General features: G+C 44.3%; 1 protein-coding gene across 6 annotated transcripts in view; it reads right to left on the reverse strand.

The window, feature by feature from the left end:
- The window catches only part of TIAM1 (TIAM Rac1 associated GEF 1), a 400889-nt gene that overhangs the window by 187859 nt on the left and 192199 nt on the right, over window positions 1-20831 (reverse strand). The window contains exon 1 of one of the 6 annotated variants that reach the window (XM_033418177.2): window positions 17982-18136. The exons of 3 other annotated variants lie outside the window; for them this stretch is intronic. The gene's annotated coding sequence lies outside the window, so the exon portion shown is untranslated. Of the gene's footprint in view, window positions 1-17761; window positions 17925-17981; window positions 18137-20831 lie in introns of those variants that run through there. 2 more of the 6 variants (XM_033418179.2, XM_049710490.1) reach the window with 2 other exon arrangements.

Below are 20831 nucleotides of genomic sequence, written 5' to 3' on the forward strand. Positions count from 1 at the left end.
ATATATTAATCTTCTTAACAGTTCTAGAAGGAAAATACCCACAATTTATAAATGAAGAATCCAACACAGAGAGAGTTTAAGTGACTTATCCAAGGTCACACAGCTAGTAAGTGGTAGAACTATGAATTTTATTCTGTCTGCTGCTCTTAGCCTTTTTTTCTGTCTCTACCTTTCAGAGAGCTACCTCAGAATTCTAGGATTCCATCTACAGAGCTCTTGACATGGCCATGAGCAAACATTAGCTACCCAACCTGAAAGTCTGACGTTCACGCTGAAGGCAAAGATGTTTGCATGTTTTGGCTTCCAAACAACCAAGTGGATTTCTAGGTCATTTCTTTGCAGAAATTATTTATGTATTTAAGGAACATTCCAGTAATGTTCTCACCAACTAGAGCTCCCGAAGCACAAGGAAATCCCACCACATAAGAACAGATGATCTTTCCATTACTGTTCCACCAAGGTAAACAAACACACCAACACGACAACAATTAAGGATTTTTGACAGTTCAACAGTGCTCACGGACAGTCACGGAAACACACGTTCTGAGGGTGTGCTTTTGGAATTGACTCAGAAGGGCCTTCATCTAAAATAATACACACGTTTATCTTTTACCTGTGGAAATATGGATATCTTTCTACCTCTTAGGTCATAAAGAGGGAAAGTAACCAGGAATCAATGAGCTGGAGGTGCCACATGGAGGAGACATTCAAAAGAACCCATACTTCTCAACATTTTTCCATGATGTTGTTTATTTCCACATGCAACTCTAAATAAGGCAATATTACATTATAAAATCAGTAACATACTTTATAGTGGCATTTGGGAATTTCTAAAAATAGAGCTGAAGACTCTATTTAAAATAAAGAAGTCCAACATATCCAGACAAAACTCTAATCCAAAAAGATACATGCACCCCTATGTTCATAGCAGCACTATTTACAGTAGCCAAGACATGGAAACAACCTAAATGTCCACTGACAGAGGAATGGATAAAGAAGATGTGGTCCATATACACAACGGAATATTACTCAGCCATAAAAAGAACGAAATAATGTCATTTGCAGCAACATAGATGGAACTAGAGATTATCATACTAAATGAAGTCAGAAAGAGAAAGACAAATACCATATGATATCACTTATATGTGGGATGTAAAATATGGCACAAATGAACCTATCTACAAAACAGAAACAGACTCACAGACATAGAGAAGAGACTGGTGGTTGCCAAGGGGGAGGGGGTTGGGAGGCTGGGGTGAGCAGATGTAAGCTATTATATACGGAATGGAGAAGCAACAAGGTCCTACTGTACAGCACAGAGAACTATATTCAGTATCCTATGAAAAACCATAATGGAAAAGAATATTTTTATAAAATGAATGCATATATATATATATATAACTGAATGACTTTGCTGTACAGCAGAAATTAATACAACACTGTAAATTGACTATAATTCAATTTTTTAAAAATCAAAAAAAAAATAAAATAAAGAAGCCCACCTCTCTGCAAACTGTGTATTTCACACCATTCCCATGTGCTGCCAACGTCTGCCTTTCCCAACTGCCATGCAGCGTCCCCTTGTGGAATGACCCCTGGCTCTGGCTCCAGAAGGACTGCGGCTGTGCATATAAACACTCTGATCCTGGCGAGAGCCAGATCCTTCACTTCCCTCCCACAGGTTAGCAGCTGAATTCTCCATCCATCAATGACTATGACCATAACATCCTCCCATTTGTATTTTTTGGTTCTGTTCCATTTTTTAAACCAATGCCCTCATTTATCAGGAATGAACTCAAGCAGCTTCTTCTGGAGAAAGACATGGCTCTCTCCTGCCTTTCTGTTGACCCAATTCACTTGGGAAACTTTCTGGAGAAACAGGGTTAAGGTGAGGGAGATGTCTCAGGCCCCTACATGAGAATTATCCATTACCAACTTGGAACGCAGCTGACATTGAAAAAGGAACTCCTTACCTATTGGAATATCAAACCAAAAAGATGGAAAGAAAATCAAACAACCTTATCAGTCAACTCTACCATGCTTCAGTCCACACTATGAGATCCCAGACAATCATAATAAGCCATAAGGACCCATGAACTAGGAAAAAAGAAGTCCTCTGCAATGATAGTACTGAAAAACTAGGGCAAGTCCCTATAGCCCTCTCCCTGTAGATGTGCATGGTAATACACTACCCACCAGGTAATACTTGCCAAGGACCTAAGATGCTAGATGAAAGGCATTCGTGAAATGCAAAATCCCTCTTATTGTGTTGGGCCCAGAGGCTGTCCTTCTAAGTTCTTTGCAGTGGTGATTAAAGCCATCCCCTTCCATCCCTTCCCTACCTTCCATTGATGTGAGGTTTAATTAATGTGCACTTGGGGTTTAAGATCCCTAGATACAAAGGGGACCCGATGTGAAAGTTATTATTATTCTGTTCAAAGTACACTGGTAAACTAACATCTGTGGACAAGTTTACCACATGACACTTAAAATGGGCTAACGAGGGTCAAATACCAAAATATTTAGGGAGGGATTTTTGAAAGGCTCAGGTACCCTCCAGCTATGTTCAGGCCATCATGAGAAGGTAACACATAGGACAAATGGTTCACTTTTCTAAGAACCAAAACATGATCAGACTGAACCAAAATGGGGTGTGTGAAGTGGAAAAGAGAGTCGAACCTGATTACAGACAAGAAAGGGGCTCTCAGAGCAAAAGAAGAGGAGGATTTTTCTGTTTTGAAGGTAAATGAAGCATCTGACTGCAGAGAACCCTGAATGATCTTGGAGCATTTCTCGAGCACTCTTTTTTTGTTTGTTTGTTTTGTTTTTGCGGTACGCGGGCCTCTCACTGTTGTGGCCTCTCCCGTTACGGAGTGGACGCGCAGGCTCAGCGGCCATGGCTCATGGGCCCAGCCACTCCGCGGCATGTGGGATCTTCCCGGACCGGGGCACAAACCCGTGTCCCCTGAATCGGCAGGCGGGCTCTCAACCACTGCGCCACCAGGGAAGCCCTCTCGAGCACTCTTGAACTCCACATGGAACTCATCAGGTACCTACCCTGGCATGGTTAAAGACCTTTTCCTCATCAGCTATAAAGAAAGAGATTTGCACCTAGAGAAGTCAAAAACAAACAAATAAACAAAAAACTTACTAATAGAGACCCAATAACACCAGTGGGATCAGGGCTGTGTGAGCCATAACAAAGTCGAATCACTGCTCAGACATGAGGATTACTGGCCACAAGGGTGAGAAGGAGAAGGCTGTCTGGCTTACTCTCAACACTGCAGGCAAAAGGATCCTATTAAAACCTCAGTCAGGGGGCTTCCCTGGTGGCGCAGTGGTTGAGAATCTGCCTGCTAATGCAGGGGACACGGGTTCGAGCCCTGGTCTGGGAATATCCCACATGCCACGGAGCAACTGGGCCCGTGAGCTACAAGTACTGAGCCTGCGTGTCTGGAGCCTGTGCTCCGCAACAAGAGAGGCCGCGACAGTGAGAGGCCCACGCACAGCGATGAACAGTGGCCCCCACTTGCCACAACTGGAGAAAGCCCTCGCGCAGAAACGAAGACCCAACACAGCAAAAATAAAAAATAAATAAATGAGACAGAAGGAAATAACTGCCCTGGAAAACAGATTAAAAAAAAATTTTTTTAAAAAAAAAACCTCAGTCAGATCATGTCTCCCGCCCACCATCCTCCAAAGGCCTCCCTCCTACTGCCCCCTCCCCTGACCACACTCACCTCCTGGAGTCTCACCCTTGCTCTCTCCAGCCAGGTCCCAGTGGCCTCCAACATGCCAGGCCCAACCTCAGCCCCTCTACCTGGATCACTCCCCATCTGTTAACAAAAGATCTCACTCCCTTAACCCCTTGCCACCTTTGTTTCGAAGTCACCCATGCAATTCCCTAACCCCCTTGTTTAAAAGTTCAAACTCCCAGCACTTCCTAGCTCCCTTCCTAGCTCCCTGGTTCTCCACCACAATGATCACCTTCCAACACACTCCACGTTTTAACTACTTCATCACTGCCTATCTTCCACCCCCAGAATGTCTACACACGCGTGCAGAGATTCTTCTGGGTCTCGCTCACTCCTATACCCTCACAACCTGGAAGTGCGCATGGCCCTAAGTGAGGGGCTCAATAAATATTTGTTGAAGACGTGAATGATGACTTCAAAAAAGTAAAAGGTTTCAAGGAGAAACGCTGATGTAAACTTCTGGAAAAATCTTTGAACTCACTCAGTTCCATGTTAATGTGCCCTGTGCCCATAGCGACCCCTGGCAGAAAGGTAACAGGATCAAGGCAGGATTGGGCCATTTCCGGTCCCCAGACTACAGCGCTTTCAAATACTATCAAGCCCAGCTCCTCCCTCACCATGCCCCACGCAGGGAAGACTGGCTCACATGGAATCTACCCAAGGAATCAGTTCGTCAAAAACTGAATCCTTAAGGACTTCCCTGGTGGCGCAGTGGTTAAGAATCCGCCTGCCAATGCAGGGGACGTGGGTTCAAGTCCTGGTCCGGGAAGGTCCCAAATGCCACGGAACAACTAAGCCCATGAGCCACAACTACAGAACTTGCACTCTAGAGCCCATGAGCCACAACTACTGAGCCCCTGTGCCACAACTACTGAGCCCGCGCTCCACAACCAGAGAAGCCACCGCAATGAGCCCACACACCGCAACAAACAGTAGCCCCCACTTGCCGCAACTAGAGAAAGCCCACGCGCAGCAACGGAAGACCCAACGCAGTCATGAATAAATTAATTAATTAAAAAGAAAAAATCCTGTGCTCTGACTATTCATCCTGGCCCCCCAGCCCCCATAGTTTTGCCTTTTCCAGCACGTCATATGGTTGGAGTCATGCAGTACGTAACTTTCTTAGATTACCTTCTTTCACTTGGTAACATGCATTTAAGTTTCCTCCATGTCTTTTCATGGCTTGAAAGATAGTTTTTAGCCTTGAATAACATTCCATTGTCTGCATGTTCCACAGTTTATTCATCCATTCACCTACTGAAGGACATCTTGGTTGCTTCCAAGTTCTAGCAACTATGAATAAAGCTGCTGCAGGCATCCGTGTGCAGGGTTTTTGTGCCGATGCTTGTACGTTTTTAATAGCATCTTAGGGAGAGAGAGAGAAATGTAAAGCACAACCTTAGCGAGTTGAAGACAAAATAGGCTTCACACTCTCGAAGAAAGTCCCTCTTTCTAAGAATATTTTTGAGAAGTTAAATTTGTCAAAGAAGTCTGGTTTTAGATTTATACACACATGAATTCATTTCCAACACTATGGTTTTTTCAAGCACTTCAAATGGATTATAAACTCTGAAACGTCATACAGGTTTTGAATATTTTCCTTTGTCCCTATTAATAACGTCTCTCTGTGGGACTTCCTTGTCAATTCCATTCCACTTAGTCCATTTTCCCCAACTGGTACCACCAGCTCCTGAGTTCTGTTGCGGGATCTACCATACCTGACATATCTATCCATGCCTGAATTCCACGAGCCTCTCACTAAGTAAGGCACACAGTAGGTGCTAAAAACACTTGCTAACTGGTAAATGCATCTGAACATTCCACCAAGTATTCAACCAAGATTGTGACAAATTTCCAAAGATTCATAACAGTCCCTGGACACAGGTATAGAAACAAATTAGAAAAGTAAGCATGCATTCAATCAACTATGTCAACATCCACATACTATTAAACAAAAACCAGAGAAAGGTGGGCATCTCAAGTCAGAGAGATCCATCTCTTTAGAAAAGAGCAGCTTACCACCTCCAAACACAGACTGCAGGCCCTAAGGCCCTCACGGCTCAAAGGACTACCCGCCGCAGCACCTCTCAGGGGAGACGTGAGCAAAGATGGTACCCAAGAGCCCAAACGTGTAGGACATGAAACACCGGTAGAAATCACTTCTCAACGATTTCTGAAGTCAAAATTCACTCTCAGTTTCTAAAATCAAAATGAATTCCCACGCAACCATACTACTCAGGACCGAAATCCTCGACCGTACCACACCAGCTTTAAAAACTCAAATCGAATCACAAGGCAGTTCAGAAGGCCTTCCATTTCATATTTGTAAATGTAGACATTTACAAAATGTCTACTCAAGGCTGACATTTTGCAGACGAATTTCCCACATCCTGTATCTACCACATTCAAAGTATTCCTGGCCTTTCATACCCACTCCCACTTGTGAGTTAAAAAAAAGACCAGAGAGGAGGCCAGGTGGATAAACTGACAGGGGTCACCCGAACTAATGCCCCCACTTGCAGGATTTCAACCTGATTTCAAATTGTAGAAATAAAAGGCAGGCAATCCGAGTTTAAATGCCAACTTGATGTGTTCTTGAAAAGACGGAAATATTTAATATTCAGATCTGCTTTTTGCTTTCTTTTAAACCATAAAGTCCCAATGAAAAAGGAATCCATGTATAATGTATCTGATTACTCGGAGAAAGCAAGTATACACTCCTGTGTTCCCTTTATCTAGCAGCAAAATGGTGTGTTTCCCCATTTTGGTTAATTTCTCCACTGCTGAAAATTACTTCCAGATCCAATCTCTTCTTTAGTTTCCATTTCCGTCCTATATGAAACCCCCTACTCCTGGAATAAAAAAGAAAGAAGGAAAGAAAGGAAAGAAAGGAAAGAAAGGAAAGAAAGGAAGAAAGGAAGAAAGAAAGAAAGAAAGAAAGAAAGAAAGAAAGAAAGAAAGAAAGAAAGGAAGGAAGGAAGGAAGGAAGGAAGGAAGGAAGGAAGGAAGGAAGGAAGGAAGGAAAGAAAGGAAGAAAGGAAGGAAGGAAGGAAGGAAGGAAAGAAAGAAAGAAAGGAAGGAAGGAAGGAAGGAAGGAAGGAAGGAAGGAAGGAAGGAAGGAAGGAAGAAAGAAAGAAAGAAAGAAGATAACACAATATTTTAAATACAACACCAAAAACAAAAACCAGCTGCAGCATCCGGGTCTAAAACAACATGTTTAAATAAACAACACAGCAATATCAAGCTAAAAGTCGAGTCTTGATACATAATACCCCTATTACAGGCTCACCATATAGAGAGAAACTTCTGTACGTCACAAGGACCCCAAGGATATAATTTCCTGACCCAAGCAACTGGCTCACCAAATGTCCAAGGGTTAGGAAGAGCTCAAGTCAAGAAAACTTGGGTCTCTTCACTTGTAGCCCAGTGTTCGTTTCATATTTTACTGAATAAACACTAGCAAATAATGATAATCATTTTGTTTCAACACAAATGACTGAGTTTATTTACCTCCCTCACCTCATTTTTTAAAAAAATAAAAATGACCATTCGCCAAAAGAGAAAACTCACTGTGCCCTAGCAGGAGATAATTTCTAGCAGTATCAACACTGATAGTGGAACCACGACCAAGGAACTGAGTAATACAACTCCCATGTTCATAGTCATGCTATTTATATGATAATTGAAATCACCCTCCAAGGATCTAAAAAGTCAGTAGGTTAGATCTTTTCATGACTGAATGGCCCATCAGACATCCACACAAACTAGATTCCTCTAAATACTGAAAAGAGTGGAGCAGAAACTAAGCGCTCATATTGGTGGTTTGCTGCTGACGCTTAGACAGAAAGAAACACTGAAGATGTACGGACTGTCCCAGCAACACAGGAAAATCAGAATTGGGAAGAACCACAGAGGCCTGGGGGAGTTGGGCGTGCAAACTGCCCACGTGTCTACCTGGACTTAACTGTGCACAGCTGTGTCACGCTTATGGCTGTCTGTCTCTCTCTCTCTGCCTCACTTTCCTCACCTGTAAAGCTGGAATGATAATAGTTCATTCGGTCATGGGGAAGATTAAATGTGTTAGTCCATGAGCAAATGGACTAGTCCAGAGAGCAAATACTTAATAAACAAGAGAAATTAGTAATAATATTATTATTAATGATTTTCCCAATCATTTCACCATTGAATGACAAATGTCCTGACCCTTCAAATGTACCAAAATTCTAGATGATATCTCTCCTATTTGGCCCCCTACTAACTTTCCCATGAAATTATCTTTTCTCCCCTTCTACACTATAAGCTCCTTGAGGGCATGTGAGCTGTGCTCACACCTCACTGAACACCCGAGGACACCTCCAAGGACAATACCCATAGCTACCCAATGAGTGACTTGTGGAATGAATAAATAAACTAACCCCCCTTCCCCCTCCCAATCAGTAGGAAGCCTAGTAACTAGATGTCAATCTGTTAACTTGAATACATTATCTCAATTTGGTTTGTAAATGCATTAGAGAAATAAATAGCTACAGTTATTACCCAGACGCTGGACTAGGAAAAGCTTTCAATCAACCCTTGTGGCTTTTGCCTTTTCCACTTGGATGGAACTCCATGCTTGGAGTTTGCATGCAGGCAACTGCAATTACCTCCAGTGTTCCTTCTAAAGCTAAAACCACAAACTATTTGATTGTCACAGGCTGTCAGCCCTTGATTTTTGTCCAGGCGTGATTCTGAGGCCTCATGCCCACCCTGTCTGGGGGTTCTTCATTACCACGCTTCCCATTTCCATCAAAGCCTTCGGTCCCCGTTATACAGATTGATGCTGTAGGACCAGCAAAGGGGCCCACTGATAACAGGGTCCCCACCACTCTATCTCTCAACTCTCCTGGGATTTCAGACACTTTCGCCTGTACCTCCAGCAAAGATAACCCAGGCCTCTGGAATGAATTCTTTTTTCTAGCTCTGAAAGTAATTATCTGCAGTCCCATCTCTCTCTTCCCCACCCCAGTCCATTCACATTCTCAAAATAAAACAGAACTCCACGGAGCATCATTTAGGAGCAGAGGGAAAAGCCTGTGCTTTGCGCTAACTGGCTTCTTCCCAAGCTAAACACACTTATGTAAACCTGACTCCATTGCAGCCCAGCCTGCACACGCATCAGGGCACCCAGCTCCTCTGGAATTAAGCTTTTGTTTACCCACTGTCAAGTGGGTATTTCCCAGTCAGCCTCTCCTCCCACGGAGACTGGCGGCAACCACCCCTACCCCCTACCCAGGCAACCAAATGTGACATCAAAGGAGCCCCCGGAGTGGCCATCTGTCCCTGCCATGCCAATGTTTATGCAATGTGGGCAGGAGAGGGACAGGACGACCGAAGAATCCTGGGCATCCTGCTGCATCATACCCAAGGCAAGGACACCCCAGGCTGCATGTGCTACAGAGTAAGTGACAAGAAAGTCCTCAGTCTGCCTGGAGAGGTTCCTTCTTCTCAGAAAGAAGGCTGAAACTATCTAACTTTCCTGAGGGTGTGCAAGGAACGGGCTTGATACGTTTCACCTGTGGGTACGCAACTAAAAATAAAATCAGCTCCCTAATTTTGCAGTAATTTTGTAATATTTTTCAAATATGACACAACTCACCCCCAAAAAGTCCTACCTAAACATGGTACTTCGGGCAATACCGACTTTACCAAATTCATGAACGATGAAGTGCTAAGAGGAATTGGCTAAGGTAGAAAAGGTAGAGATCAGAAACAAACCCAGGGGTCTCCGAATTCTAGAATCCTCACCTAAACACCTCTGTCTATATCCAGAACGGCAGGTCAAGACGCATGAGAGTGGTCATGGATGTAAAAGTCAGATAAACCACAGTTCAAATCCAGGAGCACCACATCGGTGTGAGTTTGGTGAAGTCATGTGGGTTCCATAAGCTGGACTTGGGAAGGACAGCACGTCCAAGGTGGTGGTGAGGTTCCATCGCGGACTCTGTTGACAGCACTGAGCAGAATCCCAGGCACACAGTAGGTGCTCAGTGTACGTGGTCTCTTCTCCTCTGCATCTTCAGTTCCAGCGCAGCCCTCCTTCCAGGACCTCACAATGGGGGCACACCCAGTTGGCCAAAGAGGAGAGGCCTCTGTGGACGGTGAGGCTGACCACCAGCTCAAACTCAACACACAAACTCTACTAAGGGACATCATGGTCATTTTTCAAATGGGGGGAAAGAAAGACACTTGACATCCTTCACCTACCATTTTCATAAAGTTTGTCAAACCACATCCCAAGAAGTGGAAGAGAATCTACATTATTCATCACATAGGTCTGCTTAAATTCCCTCGGGGGAAGACGGCTAGCCACCGTGCTTGAAGCCAAGAGATGATCCATCCACCCTGTGATTCAGCTAGAACAGCTGCAGCGTGAAGACGCGCACACGGGCTTGCCCAAAAATGGTCTAACAATTTTTAGATTTGCTGCCTCACTTATTTCATTTTTTCAATTTTGTCCCCTTGACCTCGTGATTTCCCTTCATTCATAGAACCCGGAAACAACCGTGGCATTTCTTTGGACAGCTTGGACCAGGTTTTGATTAATCCCCAAAGAATCAAATCACCAAACGCTTACTGTGTGGTTCTGGGCACCATCGCAGCACTCAAGGATTTACAGTCGGGTTGGGAGGAGAGAAGACAGAAGAGGCAACATCTGACAAATAATACTGGTTTGAGGGGAAAAGAATAACTCTGGGCTGCAACAGGCTGGAAAAGCAGCAAGGAGGAGGTGGGCTTGCACTGACTCTGAAAGACAGCTGGGGAAAAGTCACTCCAGGAGGAGAGCCAGTGGACACCTGCCCAGTGACAGGACTCAGTAAGGCTGTTTGGGGACAGTGCAAAGGTCAGCCGGGTTGTTCAGCCACTCATCAAGCAAGCATTTACAAAATACGCCATGGCAGTCTTTATAATCCACGATGAAGCAAATATACAGAAAAGGATGAGTAGTCCTGCCTTGGAGAGACACACGGAAGCGCTCTGGTTGAGAGCGCAGCCCCTGGAGTCAGGCGACCGGGTTTCAAACCCTAGCTCTCCCTCACCCTCACCCCCCGCTTCTAACGTTGTTACTTGGAACAAGTTACTTAAGCCGCAGATGAGAACTCGTGTTTAAGTTACTTGTTAGAAGCATTTCCAGAGAAAACCAGTTTGGAGAGTAGGAGAAGGAAGCCACAGGGGCTCTTTGGAGACAGGACAGGGGAAACCTCAGAGCTGTCCTGAAATACCTGTGCCCTCCTGACGGTCAGCCCTAGCTAAGGACTGCCCCAGGGGTACAAGGATTCCAGTCAAAGGGGAATCAAACCCTGAGGCCAGCTGGCCAACAAAGAGAAGGGGTTGCTGGCTGGTGGGGTGAAAGCACGTGTGGGAAGCTTATATGCACGAAAGATAACATGGATCTGAAAGGATGGGGACAGAGCACAGATGGCATGTGCTCAAGGGGTTAATCGTTGTTTTTATCATTATTGTATTATCCTTTATATTATTTTTGCCCCTTAAAAAAAAGCCAATAACCCAATTATGACAATACAATGGGATGTAAAGTAGAGTGAGAGGTCTCCAGGCTGCCATGTGCAGACAGAGAAAGGCGTGGCTAAAGCTGCCAGTCTGGATTCAGGCGGCCAGGAGAACAGGTAAGACAGGAAGAACAGGTCACCAAGACCCACAAAGCAGGCCTGCGATGCTGGTGGGAAACTACAGACTACAGGGATTAGAATGCAAAAGCGTGCAGCCGTCACAGAAGAAAGTTAAAAATAGAACTACCATATGATCCAGCAATCCCACATCTGGGTATTTACCCAAAAGAAATAAAAGCAGGATCTCAAAAAGATATCAGCACTGTTCACTGCAGCATTATTCACAGTAGTCAAAATGGGGAAACCACCTAAATGTCCATCGATGGAGGAATGAGGGGGAAAAAAGGCGGTATACACGCGTGCACACGTGCACATGCGTGCACACGTGCACACATGCACATGCGTGCACGCACACTCCAGAATATTATTCAGCCTTCAAAAAGAAGGATATCCTGCCATATGTGACAGCACGGATGAACCCTAAGAACATTATGCTGTGTGATATAAGCCAGTCTCAGAAAGACAAATGTTGCGTGACTCCACTTATATGAGGTATCTAAAATAGTCAAACGCATGAAAGTGAAGGACAGAATGGTGGTTGCCAGGGGCTGGAGGGAGGGGGAATGGGGAGGTGCTAATCAACAGGTATTAAATTTCAGTTACACCGGATGGGTAGTTTCCAGAGACTCGCTGTAAGATGCTGTACCTATTGCTCATACTGTATTGTACATTTAAAAATCTGATCAGACGGTAGATCGCATGTTGGGTTCTTAATACAGTTTAAAAAAACATTTTTTTTTTTAAATTGCAGGGCTCATGCCTCAGGAAGCACCTGTGATTCACCGTCTCCATCAAATCGGTGTCACATATTTTGTTCAAATCCTGGATCAACAAGCATAGGACCAAAATCTGATACATGTTAAGTAACACAGAATTATGTACCTACTAACAAGGCTTGGGTGGCTTTGTTTTTGGGAGGAAGGCAAACTTGAAAAGAATAAGTACAACTCTGTGTAGTTATAAAGCCCCTTTTGGTCTAAATCATTCTCTCCCAGTGAAGTAGAGGGGGGTTGCTCAGGGCACACGTCACGGTCCCCACATGGCAGAAGGAACTGAAGGGCACGAGTCCCTTTTTGCTGGACTTCCCTAGAAGAGCCTCGTGCCACACACAGGAAGTAGGAAAGGGGTCTCTGGAACAGATTTCTTTCCTCCAAGTGCCCGCACATCGTGCTCCTTTACCATTGGATCCTTCCAGCGGGAAGCCCCTTGCCTCTCATGCAATGATGACATCCCATCTGAGCACAGCAGTGACGCCCACGTGAAATATTCCACTGTAACCACACCCACTTCCCAGGTTAGATGAAGTTTAGATGGCGGCTCACCCTCTCTGTTCAAAATAACATGATCTCCTGTCCAACAGCCCAGAAAAAGCCCGTTCCGATACCAAGCTTCCCCTGCTGCTGTCCAAATGGATTCCTTGTTCCCCTTTTCTGGTGTCATGAGGGCAGGCAAAGGAGAAGCCAGGAAAACAAAGGTAGGAAGGTTACCCTGGAAAGTCTCTAAAATAATAGAATCAGAATCCACGGGAGTCTTCTTCCTCATGACTCAAGGCGTAAGGAATCGGTGCACAGGGGTGAAGGGTCACAAGGGGCAGACCCACCCAGCTCACGGTGGCCCTGCCTTGGGGTGCACCCCTACCCCCGCCTCATCAAGCCCGAAAGACTGGCCTGTCCATGCAATGACCCAAGAAGAAAGGGACCCCGCATCAGAGGATTCCCAGGAAATCAATTTCAAAGGCTCAGATTCTGACTGGGTAGAATCAGAACCCCTCTTCCCTCCAAAACAACAGTCACAAAGAAGGAAGCTCCTATTGTCCTGAACAGGAGGATTCGGGCAGGATCGTAAGACAAGAAGGTCTTTAAAAGCTTGACTCTTCACGTCCCACCCAGCCTTCAGCGAATACCCCACTTACTCCATCCCAAACAGAAAAGCCTTCGCAAGATCTCCAGACGTGCCATCCGCAGGGGCAGCTCATGCATTCCAGGTGAGAGGCCAGGATTCAGAGCATCACACCCCATGGTACCAACCCTCCTCCCCTCCTCCTGGCCTTCGGGTCTAGAAAGGTGGGCCTCAGCCCACTGTGGTTCTACCTACAAGAGCAGACACAGGTAAAGAATGGGTTTTGTGCTCATTTTTTATATTCCTCTAGAGGTTGCAAGCTCCTCCTCTCAAACCTTAATGAGATAATACAGGAAAAGTACCTCATATGTTGTAGACACTAAATAAATCAGTATTTAGTATTCATATTTTAATGGTCAAAGAAGCATTTACCAGGCCCTTATTCCACGAAGGCTTTGTAGAAAGCACTTTGGCCACGCTTATTTTTGCCCACCCAAAGCTCATAATTTATGAAAGTCAGAATTCTCAAACACTAAAGCGTAGGATTCCAAGGTATCACATGAGGCTCTATGATCTAGTCCAAGATCTCACAAATCCACCCCGAACCATTAAAACATACAGCTTTCCAAAAGTGATGACCTCTCTCCCAAAAGTTTTACCAATGAACACCATGCTCATACTTTGTGTTCAAGCAAGAGAATCAAAATCAACTGGGGAAGCGGTGCTGTAAAACGCTAAGGAAGACTAGGGGCTCTCTCGCTCTCCATCCTCATAAAAACACCAGCTAAAACAAACAGCAGCTCCGGTGCTGTTAGTCAGTACTCGGGGGCACAGCGGACAGGCCAGACCAAGGGTAGTTAGTTAATCAATCTGCTGTCTTGGAAAGTAACTCCATGGCAGGGGCCAATTCACTCCACAAAATGCAAACCAAGACTCACTCCTTGGGCAGAACAGCAAATGACGTTGGCACCGCCCCATAAAGCCTTTTCCCGGTTCACAATCCCTTCCTGTGCCCTGTTCAGCACTTTGCAATACTGGATGCCTAAATAAATATTAACTAATTATGCCGTAGATTCCCCAGGATCTTTTCAGTGGAGAAACCCCACGGAGCAAACAGCTAGTTTGGTGACTTCAATAACACTATAATCCTTTGTGCAGGAATATTAACCAGCCAACCTCCTCCGCCCCGTGTTCTTCCTTTCCCTTCTTGGTTATGAGATCAGCCGTAGCATCCAACCATCCACACTTCCCCCCAAAGCACAGAGGAACTGCAAGCTCAGGAAAAATATTCTAGGAAAATGCAGCGGTGATACAAACTCGATATGGTGATCACCGCCCCGTCTACCTCCCAGTTCAATTCTCCCTGTCTACCTCACAGTTCAATTCTGTGAGTAACTAAACAAACTTTCTCTTTAAAGAAGCAACCCCGCTAACTTACAAGCCAGTTTCTGCCAAGTTTTGAGCTTTGTACCCGTTTCATTTGTACCCTAAAGACAGCAAAAAAAAAAAGGGAGGAAGAAAGGAAAGAAGGAAGGGAGGGAGAGAGGGAGAGAGGGAGGGAGGGAGGAAATAAGAACACAGAAGTGAGACCCTCAAGGAGGTGAGATGAACTGAAGGGAAAAATAACAATGATCCCAGGAGGATAAGATTAAAAGTGGAGGGGAAAAAATATACAGCCAGTTTACCACCAATCAACTAGGATAAGATGAAAATACTGAAAATGTGGAAAGTGCCCCTGGTAATTCCATCTCCCCATAATGAAGAAAAAACAAATAATAGAAGTGGTATTGTTTTATTCTGTTGCAATGACCTTGAAGGAAGGCACTGAGAGAATTACAGTATTGGAAAAGGGTAGGAGAGGAAAATACTCAGTGTACTACAATTTAATAAGTGTCTACTTTGTGCCAAACCACGAGACAGGTACCTTACATGATAACTCATATAGAAATCTCACAGCAGCCGCCCCCCCAAAGCAGTTTTCATTATTTCCATCTCACAGTAGGGGAAATGCAGGCTCAGAGAGGTTAGGTAATTTTCCCGGGGCCACTCAGCTAAAAGTGACAGAGCAGGAATTCAAACCCGGCTCCTTCTGACTCCGAAGTTCTTGTTCTTATACTGCCACATACTCAGAAAGATTTTCTGAGAAAACCAAAATGCCAAGGCTCATGCATTAAATATGAACCAAAATGAAACATTCTTCCTCAGTCATTACAGCAAATTTTCTGTGCCTCAGTACAAAGTTAACCTGCACTGTGAAGCGGGTTGAAAGCACCTCCAATCCACATTAAATTACCAGTAAGCCTTGTGTAAGTTCTAGTTAGATGTTTCTAAAACAATCTCGCAGGGTGTGTCCCAGTGAATATACAAAACCCACCTTACAACAACTTGATCCAACGTGTGTAATACTCAAGAATACAAGGTATGTTTTCATAAAACTAAAAAACATTATGTCAAAGACACATAAAGATAAATACATAATGTCTTCACACAACTAGTAGACTCAGTTACTTAGTTTTACAGGATCTTGAGATCTTTTTTGACAGAGTTCCACAGGGCAGAATTTTTTAAATGCATGTAAATTTAAAAGAAGTAGTCTTTGTTTATGCTTCATTTAAAATACAAACAAAACCAAAGTTGGGTCTTTCAAAAGACCAATAAAACTGATGATACTTTAGCAAGGCTGATGAAGAAGAAAAGAGAAAAGGCACAAATAAGCAATGCCAGAAATGAAAAAGGAAACATTTCTACAGATGCTATAGTTCTTAAAAATATTATGAAAGAATATTATGTGTAACTTTATACCAATACATTTTTAAATGAAATGGGAAAATTTCCATTTCAAAAAACAAAACTAGCTACTAAACCAAGATTGTCTTAATGGTCCTATTGCTATTGAACAAATTGAACCTGCAATAAATTAAAAAAAAAATTCAAATAGGCAGAGCCACACCAGGTTATTTATGGGAGACGTAAAGGAACTGTAAGAAAAAAAAATGATACAGAAGTTATAACACCTGCAAGGTCATAGAGTAGAATTAACCGAATTTCAAATGTCTGTGTGATGTTCCCCAGCAGTCCCACGTGACAGTGTCTAGAAACCTTTATGAATAATATAGTCCCCTTTCTCTAGAGGAGGATTCCTGTTCCATAAAACTCCACCAACGAGGGTCTATTAGTCAGTTTCACCAGAACTATCACCAGATCCAGTCTGGTTGTCTTTCCTGTTGGGTGAGTTGCTAAAGGTTCCTTGGGAGGTAGGAGGAATCAGCAGCAAGTTCGTATCTATCTGCATGTTCTTTTTGAGCCCATAGCAAGCTAGAAAGCAGGGCTCCAGCAGCTGTGCCAGCCTGGACCATGCAGCCTGTTGTTCCTCCCTGGGACATGTCTAGAGTGGTTGAAAAGTAATTTCATTTTACTTCTGTATCATAAACTTCAGGGAAGGTGGAGGGTGAAAGCAAACTATGTAAAACTGTGGCCACAGCAACCTGTCCCCTGAGCCCCGAAGTTCAAGTGGGCTGGGAAAGCCAGGTTCTTCTGTTCTGGTATTAGAAGAATGACAGAATCAGCTACTAACATCCTCCTAATCGCACCCACCCCAGAACTGGGAGAAACATTTGTAAAATACAATTTGGTTTTCTACAAATATAGTGAGATCCACACATTTATTAACCTTCTTTTCTGGCCCTAAAAGTAAGACAATTCTCTAAAAATTCTTACAAAGCATTAGCTTACAAAACACACACACACACACACACACACAGCTCACACTGCTCTGTACTGACCTGCTGATCAGATATGAAATAGATGACACAGATAACAGTTAACCCTAAAGCCTCCACCTAACTCCCTCTGCAGTGAGTAAACACCACACATGTCAAATGAAAGCTCCTGAGGGCCTCGAAACAAAACCTAAAGAATGTTTGCACTTGGCCAAGTTCATCGTTTGCTGAGACATATGAAGTGTCTCTTGCAATCATCCCAACCCCGGTACCACACTCCACCCAAACTTCCTCTCCCCTTCCCAACCGAAATTGACTTAGGCAATCAATCTAAAGATAAACCAGCTGCCACAGAAAAACTAACATTTTTCAAAAAAGAAAAAAGATCCACATAAACATATATAACACCTCAAGAGCCAGGAAGCCTTGAGCTGAACTCACTTAAATCAGACACAAAATTAACGAGAAACCGAGACTTCCGATGGATGCCTCACTCCAGAACTCCCATCCAGGAGCCTGCTGGGTGCCACAGCTTCAGGTATTACTTTGGAAGTTTTTGTCACTTAAATCCCAAGACTTTCACGGGGTTCATTTTCAAAGACACTGAGCCGTAATTACTGAATGCGCAGCAGGACCTTTGGGGACAGGGCGCATCTTTGGTGGGTAACATGATCCCACAGCCTCCTTCCCAATCCCGGACTCTGTGCGCGGTCCCTGGTTACAGAAGGCAAGTGAAGCGCTTTCGAAGCCCGAACCCCTTTTCCCTGAAGCTAAAACTTACATGGGTGGCGTCGCTGGGCAGCCCCAGGGCAGCGTGGAGTCGCGGCTCGCCGGCCCCGGGAGTGGGGCTCGGGGCGCACAAGTCCCCGAGCGGCAGCTGCAGAACCCGGGGCTCTCATCCCGCCTCTCCTAGCCCAGAGCCACCCTCCGAGGCTGGCCCACACCACCCAATACAAAGAAATTTGCCGGTGAAAAGAAAGGGTTTTTAAATTCAAGCTCACCACTGCTCAGCAAGGCGCACATGCTTCTCGCGTCTTGCTTCCCATCTCTCAAACTTCCAGTAACACAAATGAGGAAGCAGCAGCCTTCCCCCGGCTTCTGGCAGTGGGAGTGGGCGTAACTTGTGAAGTTTCGTGCTATGATGAATCTGGTCATTTGGGTGTGTTGGAGAGGGTTTGTGGCTCCTCCCCGCCCACCGTCACCTCCCTGCTCTCCGCCTCCTCCAGTTTAATTCTCCCCTTTGGAGCTGGCAACGCCGCAAACTCCCCTGCGCTCAGCTCCTCCCATCCTTAGGGGAAATTAATTCGTAACAGGTTTTAACCATTTTACAGATGAACCTGGTCGCCCTGCAGAAAGCCTAAGTTCTTTTCAAATTATTTTTCGATAGCACATGGCAAGAAAGCAGTGCCTCTTACCGGATTTAAGAGGCTATAAATCTTCAATAACTGCTCAGCACCCCCTCTTCCCCGGCAGGAATGTGGGCGCTTTAGCAAGTGGAGACCTAATGCCTGAACATCTAGTTTAAAATAGTGGAGGACAGGGAAAAAAAGGAAAACAAACAAACAAAAAAACACCTTTCAGGGCTTCCCTGGTGGCGCAGTGGTTGAGAATCCACCTGCCAGTGAAGGGGACACGGGTTCGAGCCCTGGTCCGGGAAGATCCCACATGCCGCGGAGCAACTAAGCCGGTGCGCCACAACTACTGAGCCTGCGCTCTAGAGCCCACGCACCACAACTACTGAGCCCAAGAGCCACAACTACTGAGCCCACGTGCCACAGCTTCTGAAGCTCACATGCCTAGAGCCCGTGCTCCACAACAAGAGAAGCGACCACAATGAGAAGCCTGCGCACCGCAGAGTAGCCCCCGCTCGCTGCAACTAGAGAAAGCCCGCATGCAGCAACGATGACACAATGCAGTCAGAAACGATAAATAAATAAAATAATAAAATAAATAAATTTATTTTTAAAAAACACCTTTCAGCTGGCTATCTTTCCTTCAAAGCTTATTACAAAATATTTCAGATATACAGAAATATATTTGAAAATAATATAATGAACCATGCAACAAAAAAAATTAAAATTACCAATCTTGTTGAAGCCATCTGTAAACACCTCCCTGAAATGCATCCCCGTTTTCCTCCTCTTTGAAATATAACTGCTACAAATTTGATTTCCCAAGAGAGCAATTTTTATATCAGTTTCTAAACATTCTAAAGGACACATGCTAACAAAGTTCACCCGAAAGCAATCCAATGAGTATCTTTCACCTGGGCTTGCTCTTATTTCCCAAACAGAAGTTAAATTAAGTAAAACTTAAAAGGACTAGACATTAAATCAAGCCTCAGGTGGCTGGTTAAAGAGAATGAAAGAAATCACAGTATAAGAAAATAGGATATCTGGAATGACAAGCAAGAGGCCGTATCTGAAAGAGTTGAAGCATTCATGGACGAAACTGATAGATTAATACAGCATTATCGTTTTACAAGGTTAATTAATAGCTGTGTCAAAAGCCAAGGATACTGACCCGCATTGTAAGGGGCTTTTTTTTCAAACAAACAGCCTACAGAAATAGAAACACAGCATTCATCATGAAAGAAGTCCTAATTGCTCAAGTGCCTGCTGGAGTTATTATAGGCTGGGAGCAATACTCAGAAAAGGGAACCTTCAAGAAAATCATGATAAAAATCAAAATGGTAAAAACCATGATCCGTTCAAAATTGATTCAAAATTGAATAAGAAGTAGATGCCTAGTTCATCTTTATATTCCCACTACCTTGCAGAGAGGCTAGCATAAGTAGAAATGTAATAACTATTTGATAAATGAATGAAGCAAACAAACAAGAGAATGCCCATGAAGACTTCTGAAGGAGCAGAATGAAAAGAGAGTGGATAGAGCAGTGGTCCTTAACAGGAGGTGACTTTGCCCCCAGGGAATATGTAGCAATGTCTGGAGACATTCTTCGTTGTCACGACTTGGGGGTGCTATTAGCATCTAATCGGTGAAAGTCAGGGATGCTGCTAACCATCTTAAAAAGCACAGGAAAGCCTCCTACAGCAAAGCGTTATCTAGCCTAAGATGCCAATGCTGCTAGTGAGAAACTCTCACATAGAGGTTTCACTATCAACTGTCGATTAATTGACTTATTCCATCTATGACCATCAACATTATAAAGAGACTCTCCTGGGACTTACGAAAATATAGCACAGCATTTCTCCTTCATTTCCACTGTGCAGCATTTGATGGCTGAGAACCATCTATGTGGGCTCAGAAGAAACTGGGCACTGGGGTCAGAATCAGTAAAGCAGTTTACTGGCTTGGGGCACAGCCTCAGGTCCATGCAGCTCACTAAGCCAACAACTTGTGTTGAAATTGGAGGATGATAATCAAGAAGGGGTGGGAGGAAGAGGATGGAAAGCCAGAGTATCAGCTTTAGAATCACTGCATGGTTGGGGAAGGAGGCACGGTGTGCAAAGTGAAAGAGATGTGAAACATACATGGGGTCAGGCTTATCCCGGACACATCAGTCATTTCTCTATTGACGGTCACTAGCAGGAGACACTCCATTGAGAACAGGAAGGACATTTAATCTCATTACAGCTTATCGAAAAGCAAGTTACAAATCACTTACAAGAAAAAGAATGCAAACATCACAAAGTTTACCGGTCAGGGTGAAGGACTTACAAAGTGGAGACATCTTTTCTACAGGTTTTTCTGGTCTTATCATTACCTAATAAGTATTTCTTTTAACTGGAATGCCATATTTTTTTTTTTCTTTCTTGAATAAGAAAGAGTTTTGCTGTTGCTGGGGGGTGGGGGGAGGTGTGGCCAGGCAGGGGGCAGTGGGTTTGTTC

The sequence above is a fragment of the Orcinus orca genome, chromosome 5 (genome assembly GCF_937001465.1).
Source record: "Orcinus orca chromosome 5, mOrcOrc1.1, whole genome shotgun sequence".
In the NCBI taxonomy this organism is placed as follows: Eukaryota; Metazoa; Chordata; class Mammalia; order Artiodactyla; family Delphinidae; genus Orcinus; species Orcinus orca.